This window comes from Pelophylax lessonae (genome assembly GCF_965119305.1).
Source record: "Pelophylax lessonae genome assembly, chromosome: 4".
In the NCBI taxonomy this organism is placed as follows: Eukaryota; Metazoa; Chordata; class Amphibia; order Anura; family Ranidae; genus Pelophylax; species Pelophylax lessonae.
The window spans coordinates 152,947,379-152,958,408 of record NC_138771.1 but is presented as its reverse complement, the minus strand read 5'-3'; positions in this window follow the sequence as shown (position 1 = coordinate 152,958,408).

Genomic DNA, 11,030 nt, shown 5'->3' with positions numbered 1-11,030 from the left:
ACCCCAAAAGTGTCAAAAATGTCAGTCAAGGGTCCGATCTGTCCGCCGCAATGTTGCAGTACAGCAAAAAAAATCGCAGATCGCCGCCATTACGCGTTAAAAAAAACAACAAAAATGACAAAAATCTTTCCCTTTGTTAGTAAACGCGATAACTTTTGCGCAAACCAATCAAAATATGCTTTTTGCGATTTTTTTTACCAAACATATGTAATATAAAACAAATTGGCCGAAAATGTTAAAAAAATTTGATTTTTACATTTTTTTGGGGGAATTTCATATAAAAAAATGTGGAAAATATTGCTATTTTTGCAAAATTGACGCTCTTTTTTTTTTTTTTTTTTTAGCGCATGATCAAAAAATCGCACAGGTGATCAAGTACCACCAAAAGAAAGCTCTGTTTGTGGGAAAAAAAGGACGTCAAATTCGTTTAGGTACAGCGTCGCACGACCGCGCAATTGTCCGTTAAAGTCACGCAGTGCCGAATCGCAAAATAGGCCCTGGTCAGGAAGGGGGTAAAATCTTCCGGGGCTTAAGTGGTTAACCAGCACCCCCTTCAAAGACCCAATAGACCTGCTGCTGTGACAAGAAAATAAAAGGACCAAGAAATTGAATGGCAAGCTAACAACATAAGAACCGAAAACCCACTAACAAATACCCCAGCACCTTGAGTAGGAGGCTCCCCCAAACCAAAAATAACGAGGGAGGGTGGGAGAAAACTGTCTGATGCTGTGATGAGCTCCGACTGAGCTCTGACACGATCCCCCCGTCCTCTCTACCCACTACAGGACACACCCTCTGCCTTGAACTCTTCAATCTGGAAAGGAGAATGCATCATTCTAAATCACCCCACTAATACTCTGCCTCTTCTGCAGGCCCCAGTCATGCTGGCCCTCCTAGTTTCACTCAGCTCCAGGCCATATACTGATTTACTAAAGAAACTGAGCATGTTTATTTAGCTTGGTGAATGCAGTGAAAATTTGCTTTGAAGAATACCCATTAACATGCAAGATTTAAAAACAGGATTTTTGCTTGCACATGATTGGAATTTTGACATCAGCACAGATTTCCAACCTTTATTAGGCAAACAGAAAATTCCTTTACTTGAAAATTCGCTATGCAGAGTGAACATGCTCTACTCATTTAGGCTGGGTTCACACTAATGCAAATTGGATGCGGGTTTCTCCGCATCCAATTCGCATGTCAGGAGCCTGTGACTGGCTCTCAATGGAGCCGTTTCACACAGCCCCAGGATGGCTGCGGAGCGAATTGCACAGAAGCCCTGTGCGTATTCTGGTCTGTTTCAGGTCCGAATTCAGCCAAAAATTCGGATGTAAATTGGGCCTGAAATGATGAACAGGGAAGCAACGGACCCCTGCTGTGAGGTGTGAACCCAGCCTTAGTGAATGTTGTGAGTGATATCTGTAATAAAACATATACAGAATATTATGAAGAATCACAGACCTATTGATGGTATGTGGTTTAGTAACACGATTTTATATGACATCTGCTAAACCGTATAAATATTCTGAAACAGGACAGGGTACTATTATTAATATTATACAGGATTTATATAGCGCCAACAGTTTACGCAGCACTTTACAATATAAAAGAGAGACAATACAGTTACAAAACAAAAAAAAAGTGGGTTAAGAGGGCTGTGCTCATAAGAGCTTACAATCTAATAGAGTGGGGCAAGTGGTACAAAAGGTTGTAACTGTGGTGGATGAGCTGATGGAAGTGATAAAAGATTAGTTGGAGGCGTGATAGGCTTCCCTGAAAAGATAAGTTTTCAGGGATCTTCTGAAGGCAGCTAGAGTAGGAGATAGCTGGACAGATTGAGGTAGAGAATTCCATGAGAGAGGCTCTGGAGAAGCCTGGAGACAAGCATGGTAGGAGAAGACAAGGTAGCTTTAGAGCAGGAGGTCCTTAGAGGAGTAGAGAGGACTGTTTGGGTGATACTTGGGGACAAGTTTGGCAATGTAGCTTGGGGCAGAGTTGGGAATAGCTTTGTATGTTGTTGTTAGCATTTTGGATTTAATTCGCTGGGTGATCATGAGCCAGTGTAGGAATTGGCAGAAGGGGGGGCAGACACTGAGCGCTTGGTAGGTTGGATGAGTCTGGCAGTAGCATTAATGATAGATTGAAGAGTTTATAGCCCAGTGATGGCGAAACTTGGCACCCCAGATGTTTTGGGACTACATTTCCTATGATGCTCAACTACACTGCAGAGTACAGGAGCATCATGGAAAATGTAGTTCCAAAACATCTGGGGTGCCAAGGTTTGCCATCACTGGTATAGCCTATAGAGAGGTAGTGCCTATGAGAAGGGAGTTGCAATAGTCAAGGTGAGAGATAACAAGGGAGTGAATGGGTAGCTTGGTGGTTTAATTCGTTAAAAAGGGGCGAATTGTAGAAATGTTCTAGAGGTGAAGTCTACAAGCTTTTTTTATCTTACTCATACATTCAAGAAACCAAATAAATGGGTAGTTTAACCTATTGCCACCCACGTAACACATAGAGTAAATGCGACGGCAAAGATGGTGTGCTTTAATGCGCACACGCCAAATATAGGCATCCATGGACAGCTGAGGTTTCTGTACTAAGAGCGTGCTGACTTTGTGCTCCCAGCACAGTGACCGAGCTGTCATTGACAGCTCTTGGTCTCCAGTCATGATCAGGAGTCGATGGGACGGGCTTCCAATCTTGTGACAACTGTGACAGCAAATCACAGGGAAAGCTTTCACCAGTCCTGTGCACTGAAATGGTGAGACAATTGGTAAGACAGCAACTAACCCCTGAAAATTCACCAAAGTGTTAGACTCAGACAAGTAAAAGTAAATTAGGTAATAAATATGCTGTAAATGCTGTATTAGCAATACTGTACAGTTATAATCATTTAAAGTTTACCTCCAGATAAAAAAAAGCAACAATAAATATAAATATAGTTATGTAATAATTAAAAAGTTAATAATTCATTGTACAGTAAAAGTCAAACTGGGAAAGGTAGGGGCAGTACTTGTGGCAAGTCTTCTCAATTCATATGTACTGACAAAGAATATGCTGACAGAAGAAGAAAGCATACAGATGAACCCATCAGGCTGGGGCAGAGAGGCGACACAGCGGTGTTGCTTAACAACTTCAGCCAGGAAGGTTTTACCCCCTTAATGACCAGGCCATATTTTGTGATTCGGCACTGCGTTACTTGGACAATTGCATGGTCGTGCTGCGCAGCACCCTAATAAAATTGATGTTCTTTTTTTGCCACAAATAGAGCTTTCTTTTGGTAGTATTTGATCACCTGTGCGATTTTTATTTATTGCGCTATAAACAAAAAAAGAGCAACAATTATAGGAAAAAAATATGTTTCACTTTCTGCTATATAACATTCCCCAAAAAAATAATTTAAAAATCAAAATTTTTTCATCCTTTTAGGCCAATTCATAGTTACATAGTTACATAGTAGTTGAGGTTGAATAAAGACAATAGTCCATCCAGTTCAACCTGTGTAGGTGTATGTGGCCGTAATCATCTCTCATACCCCTGAATGTTCTGATACTTGAGATGTACGTCTAAGAGTCTTTTGAAAGCCACCATACTTCCTGCAGAAACCACCTCTTGTGGTAGAGAATTCCACAATCCTGTAGCCCTAAAAGTAAAGAACCCCCTGCGTTGCCTGAGGTTAAAACGCTTCTCCTCTAATGGCATTGTATGCCCTCGAATCCTCTCAGGCGTCTCTTCTCCAGGGAGAATAAATCAAGCGATTGCAGACGCTCTTCGTAATTAACGTCTTCCAATCCCCTAATTAGTTTAGTTGCCCTTCTCTGGACTCTCTCCAGCTCCAACACATCCCTCCTGAGGACTGGCGAACAGAACTGGACAGAATACTCCAGATGTGGTCGGACCAGAGTTTTATAAAGTGGAAGGATTATAGTTTTATCTCTGGAATACATCCCTTTCTTTATGCATGCTAATATTCTGCTGGCTTTGGCAGCTGCCGCTTGACATTGCATGCTATTGCCTAGTCTATCCTCTACCAAGACTCCCAGATCTTTCTCCGTTTTTGATTCCCCCAAAGGTTCCCCCCCTAAAGTGTATTGTGCTTTTATGTTTTTAGTCCCCAAGTGCAAAACCTTACACTTCTCCATATTAAACCTCATTTGCCATGTCGTTGCCCACTCTGTTATTTTGTCCAGGTCATTCTGTAGGATATCTGCTTCATGCTGTGAAGTTATTGCCCTGCCCAATTTTGTGTCATCTGCAAAAACTAATATAGAACTACTGATCCCGTCCTCAATGCTGTTTATGAATAAATTGAACAAGGTTGGTCCCAGGACTGAGCCTTGGGGGACCCCACTTACCACCTCAGACCAGTCTGAGTATGCGCTATTTATTACCACCCTTTGGACACACCCTTTTAGCCAGTTCCGTATCCAAGAGCAAACCCTGCGGTCGATGCCTGCAGACCTTATTTTATATAAATTAAGTGCTTAAGTGGCGATCTTCGAGTTTTAGCGGGACTGCTACATTGCGGCAGACAGATCGGATCCCTAACTGACATTTCTGGGAGGGTGACATTACTACAGAAATCAGTGCTAAAAATATGCACTGTTAGCTTAATATTGACACTAATGACACTGGCAGGGAAGAGGTTAACTCAGGGGCGATCAAAGGGTTAAATGTAAGCCTAGGGGGTGTTTTCTAACTGTGAGGGGATGGGCTTGTGGAATTAACGCAGAGACCTGTGATCCTAAATAGGAGGATCACAGGCGCTCTGTGTTCATTCCACAGAGAACAACGGTCTGTTGTGTTTACAACAGCAGACCGTCGTTCTCTCTCCACGGGGAGCGATCACGGGTACCCGACAGCAATCGCGTCCACCGGCCCCATGGATCGGCTTACCCGCTGCCTAATGGGGGAGCAGCGGTTCGCGCAGCGAGTCAGCCTGCCACAGTATATCTGTGGCGGGCGGTCGGCAAGTAGTTAACTCTAGCGAATAAAAGTTAGGTCACCAGGTAGGCTCTGCTCTTTGGTAGGGCTGGGTAACTTTCAGGAAAGGATGGAATGAAATACAATTCTTATAGAAGTCAAACAGCCTACATACATGAAATTACCCACTCTCTGCCAAACCTAATTCTGAAAATTCTCACATACATGCAGCTGCAACCATGATACTGGTATACCTACAGACCCTGAGGACATACAGGTGCATCCATTTGTAGGAAGAGGTTAAACTGTGTATTTAGCCATTTGACTGAAGATCAGCTTAAAGACTTAAAGTGAACTGGTACCCAGGATATACATATTAAAATAATAACAGTGGGTATAGAAAAGAATCACCCCCTTCAAAAGAATCCCATTTTGTTGCTTTGCAGCCTGAAATGACAGCAGACACAGTTTATGTTTTATACAGCTGTATTTACTCACTGCAACTTATAACATCCAAGTGAAAGATATATAGTAACATCAACATGTCAGGAAAAAATAAATAAAAAAACAGAATCACTGGGTTGGAAAATGGATCACCCCCTGTGTCAGTATTTTGTTGAACCACCTTTTGACTTGATTACAGCCTTTAGTCTGTTGGGATGTATCTCTACTAACTTTGCAAATCTAGATAATGCAATATTTGCCCTTTTGCGGAACTGCTCAACTTCAGTTAAAATTGATAGTGACCATTTGGGAATGCAGTCCTCAAGTCATTTCACAGATTTTCAATGGGGTTTAGGTCTGGGCTCTGAATAAGCCATGCAAGGAGCATTCACCTTTTCTCCCCCAACCACTGTGTGGTCATTTTTGCTGTGTGCTTTGGGTCATTGTCATTTTGGAAGGTAACCCTTCTTCCCGTTGTCAACTTTCTGACAGAGAGCAGCAGATTTTCCTCAAGAATTTGACGGTATTTTGCCCCATCCATTTTTCCTTCTATCCAGACAAGTGCTCCAGTCTCTGCTGCAGAGAAACACCCCCATAACCGGATATTACCACCACCATGCTTTACTGTAGGAATGGTGTTATTTGGATGGTGAGCTGTTTTGGATTTCTGCCAGACATATTGTTTGGTATTGAAGCCAAATAATTCAATTTTAGTCTCATCTGATCAGAACACCTCTTTCCATGTGGCCTCAAAATCTTAAAGATGTATTTTGGCAAAGTTCAGTCATGACTGCATGTAGCCTTTTTTTGAGGAGTGCTTTTTTCCCTCCCGTGCAAGCCACATTTGTGGAGAATTTGTGATATTGTTGTCAAATGCACACAATGACCACTCTTTGTTATAAATTCCTGCAACTGCTTCAGAGTTGCAGTAGACCTCTTGTTAGCCTCTCTGATCAGTTTCCTCCTTTCATCCAGTTTGGAGTGATGTTCTGATCCAGGGAGGGTCTGTGTTGTACCAAATACCTTTCCACTTCTTAATAATAGACTTTACTGTGCTTCTAGGCATTAATAAAGCCTTTTTTTGTATCAATCTCCTGACTTGTGCCTGTTGTCTACAACTTTACCCTGGAGAATAGTGCCTTGCCCCCCCCCCCCCCCCATAATTGATTGTTTGCGTCATTTGCACTACCAGGGACTGAAATGCTCCAGGAAAGCTCTTTTCATGCTAAGCTAATTGAAATGACCACAGCTGATCACAGTTAAAAGTCAAATAGAGCTCACAAGTCATTTTAGGAGAGGGATGATCCTTTTTCCATACAGCTGGATAAAACAAAAACTATGTCTGTGTTCATTTCAGGCTGCAAAGAAACAAAATGTGATTTTTTTTTAAGGGGGTGGGGGTGATTCTTTTATTTTCCCATTGTACATATAAGATCACTTTAAAACAAGCCCTTAATCATTTCTGTAGCTATATGCATTGCTGAGAAATACAGCTTCAAAATTTATGACAGAGGTATTGAAATCTGAGCTTACTGTATCTGCCCTTTATTTTCTATGGGAATCAGAATCTTGGAAACCTGCTGACCTTCTAATGTGAACACACAGTGGGTTTTTCCAAGTTATTAAGCTGTTAGAAGTTGACTAAAATCCAACTTTAGAGTCTTTGTTGTGAATTTTAAAAATTCATTTATTTTGAGAATCAATTTCTTCACAGTATAAGCAGCTAGAGAGGTCAGGGGTAGCTTGTTTTAAAGCTATGTTGCTGCTTGTTAAAATACATTAATGTCCATAGTCTTGGCACAGGTGCACTTAATTATTTTGATTCTTGCCCAGTGACTGGTTCTGCTCAAAGTGAATGACTGGGTCATAAAAGGCGATAAACATAAAATTAAGAATAAATTGCTAGCACCGTGTGCCTGTAAAGATTTTTGTAAAGAATAAGCACCACAAATATTAGTCACTAGAGCAGCTAAGCACAGATCCCACCAGCAATCCAGTGTACTGCTAGTGGGGGCCAATGAGACCCCTGTGACTCTCAATTGGAGTTGCTAAAAAAAAAGATGGGGTAGCTAAAAGTTGGGTGGGAATTAATGTCAGATGTACAGTACATTCTTTTAACTTAATCACCATTGAATCAATAGTCTATCCTTTTTTTTTTTACTCTTTGCGCCCTGTCTCCCTGCATGTTGTTAGAATTATTATTTTTTTATTATTATACAGGATTTATATAGCGCCGACAATATGAGGGAAGACAATACAGTTACAATACAATTCAATACAGGAGGAATTAGAAGGCCCTGCTCGTTAGAGCTTACAATCTAGAAGGGAGGGTCAAGTGAAACAAAAGCCAATAACTGTGGGGGATGAGCTGATAGAGAAAATGGAGGTATAGTTGTTAGGTGTGGGTAGGATAGGCTTCTCTGAAGAGGAGTGTTTTCCGAGATCGTCTAAAAGCTAATAGAGTAGGCGATAATCAGACAGATAAGGGCAAGGAGTTCCATAGGATTGTAGAGGCTGTGGTAAAGTCCTGGAGGCGAGCATAGAATCTCCCTTGATGGCAGAGAGCAGTGGCTGACAGTCACCAGCTTTCTGCTCACGGAGCTCTGAGAACTGAGCGATCAGCGATGTTTGATCACTTGGTTCTCAGTCTTAGAGCCAGCAGGGGACAGATGCAGCATTGGACTGATACTGCATCCACCTAGGTAAGTACGATTCTTAAAAAAAAAAAGAAGTCCTCAACTTCTCTTTAAAAATTCCTGAAGTCTCTTCAGATAAGTTTTATCAGGCAGACCTTTCACCATTTTTGTTGCACATTTCTGGACTCGTTTTCTCTTATTAGTATGTTTTTGTAGGGGAGATCTCCAGAATTGGACACAGTATTCTAAATTAGGGTCCAACGAAACTTCTATATAGAGGAATCAGGACCTCCTCCCTCCTGCTGGTGACCTCTCTAGTGATATATTTTAAAATAGTATTTGCTTCTCCATGCCACTTTAACAAATAAGCCATGCCTATGGATTGTCAATGTCTATAAACCGTTCTTCAGGGTTGTCATCCCTGACAGCGAGAGCTCTAAATCCATAGGTACCCCAGCGCTCCCATAAACAATTCAGAATGCCTGAATTTTGACATCATTGTTATTTTCGTCATCTCTAACTACAAGGTAGGTTGATTTATTACAAAATTTAAAAAAAGGTAGTGGAATTTAGTAATTTTAAGCCGAAATTGGTTTACACCACCTCAGCAGGTCCCCTTATGTATAGCGTTACAATAGCACTTGATTTGCTGTAAGGAAAATAGTTACTACTGAAAACTAACTGATTCATCAGGACAGGTGAAATGATATGACTTTAACCCCTCCATATTATATACCTACTGAGAACAGTGCAGTACATAATGGTCCATTTAGTAAGTTACATTAAATTTGTATTTTTCCACATATATCAGAGGCCCGCCCTATTAAAGTTTTGTTTTATTTAATTGCTCGAAAAATTAACTGTCCATTAAGTAAGAATGTCTTTATCTTTGCGCTTCCTCTTGTAGTTTCTCTCTCTATCATTGTTTTCCCACAGCCCTCATGTCGGTGTCCTCTTTCTCTGGGACCTTTATTTATTTTGCCTCTTGGGCTCTGTTCACAGCTGGGGACATCTGTATCTCACCCCCTCATACTCACACATTCCATAGAATCACATTGAAACTAACTCTTTACAGCCCAGGGGTTTCCTAGCTTATGAGGCTTGTCAGCGGGCCTGCACGGCATCATCTACATCTCTTTATAAACCATGCCGTGAATTCCCCACATGGAAAATTAGCAACACATTCACTAAAACCTTTTTTAAGAGAAACTGTTCACCAAGCTGTTCTGTCTAGGTTGCTCTACATACGGCTTTAATACTGTTCATTATATTATTCCTATTTGTATCTTCACTCATTTAAAGCGGAGTCCCCCGGGACAGTCAGGGCTAGTGCATTTAAGCAACGATAGCCTCTGAACTGTCCCCTGTTTAACTTACCTGTAAGAAGAAATACTTACCTTGAAAATTTCTTGTCAAGCGCTGCGAGCAGTTGAATCCGGAGCATCCTCTTCGGTGTCCTCTTCCGTGATGTCTGTGTCCCAGAATGCCCTGCTCGTCACTTCCGGGGCAGGCGCGTCATCCCGCAGCTGGTTCTGCGCATGCCCAGAAGCTGTTCTAATCCATCAGCAGAGAATGACGCGCCTGCACCGGTGTCCCTCGTCACCTCCGGTGCAGGCGCGTCATGCTCTGCATTGACTCCTGGAATTGATGACGCTCATACATAGTTACATAGTTTGTTACATAGTTTGTGAGGTTGAAAAAAGTCCATCCAGTTCAACCTATGATGTGTGTGTGTTTGCTGTTAACCGTACATTGTATACCCCTGTATGTTGTGGTCTTTAAGGTGCCCATCTAATAGTTTTTGAAACTATCGATGCTCCCTGCTGATACGACTGCTTGTGGAAGAGAATTTCACATCCTTACTGCTCTGACAGTGAAGAACCCCTTCTATTTTAAGGTTAAACCGTTTTTTCTCTAGTTTTAGTGAGTGGCCACGTGCCTTATTGTATTCCTTTTCTCTGAAAAGTTTGTTCCTTATGCTAGGGTCTTCACCAGTACAGTATTTGTACATTGATATCATATCCCCCCTCAAGCGTCTCTTCTCCAGAGAGAATAAGTTCAGTGCTTGTAGTCTTTCCTCATAGCTGATGTCCTCCATTCCCCTAATTATTTTTGTATGGACTCTCTCCAGTTCCAGCACATGCTTCCTGAGGACCGGTGCCCAGAACTGGACAGCATACTCCAGATGTGGCCGGACCAGAGTCTTGTAGAGTGGGAGAATAATCTCTTTATTTCTGGAGTGAATTCCCTTTTTTATACATCCCAGTATTCTGTTGACTCATCTCCCAGGAGTCAATGCAAAGGGAGAAATGACGTCATGGGCTGCGGCCGCAGAGGGAGGAAATGGAAGGAAGGTAAGTTAATTTTCAGAAAAAATCAGGTAAGTGAAAAAAAAAAATTATAACTATCCAATTCTTTTTCAGGATCGTTTAATCTAACGGAAGGTGCAAAGTGAAAAAATAGGGTGGAACTCTGCTTTAACTGACAGATTAATACAGTATAATTCTATTAATGCAAACTAGATGTCCTAAAATGCCAGTCTGTTGTATTTATTCATTCCTTGCTGCAAGCCATAAAAACCAAAACACACTGCAATACAAGACTTGGTTCAAGCAATAATGGTGCAGTGATGACACTGCAGTGGGATTGGCTTGAATGTTTAAATAATCTTTATTTCAGATGATCAGGGATGTACCCAAAAAGTATGGAAATGCTATGCAGTATGAATAATAAAAAGGCTTTTAAATATAGACATATGATGCCCCTGTGTTTTCAGATAGGCTGAGGTTTTAGCCTTTCCTAGTCCTCAAAGGCCTGCTCAATATGGCTGCAAGGGATCATGGAAAGATGATATAAAGTTTGATTCGGTCTTAACTAACTAATAAGCTATTGATCTGGAACAAGCATAAAGAATGTGTTTAAACTTTGCACTTTTTACTTGGCTGAATGTTTGTTCCAGGTAGATATGTAATAAAGTTAGGACCAGGTAAAGGGCCCTTGATGCTGATCTTTTACAAACCAAGT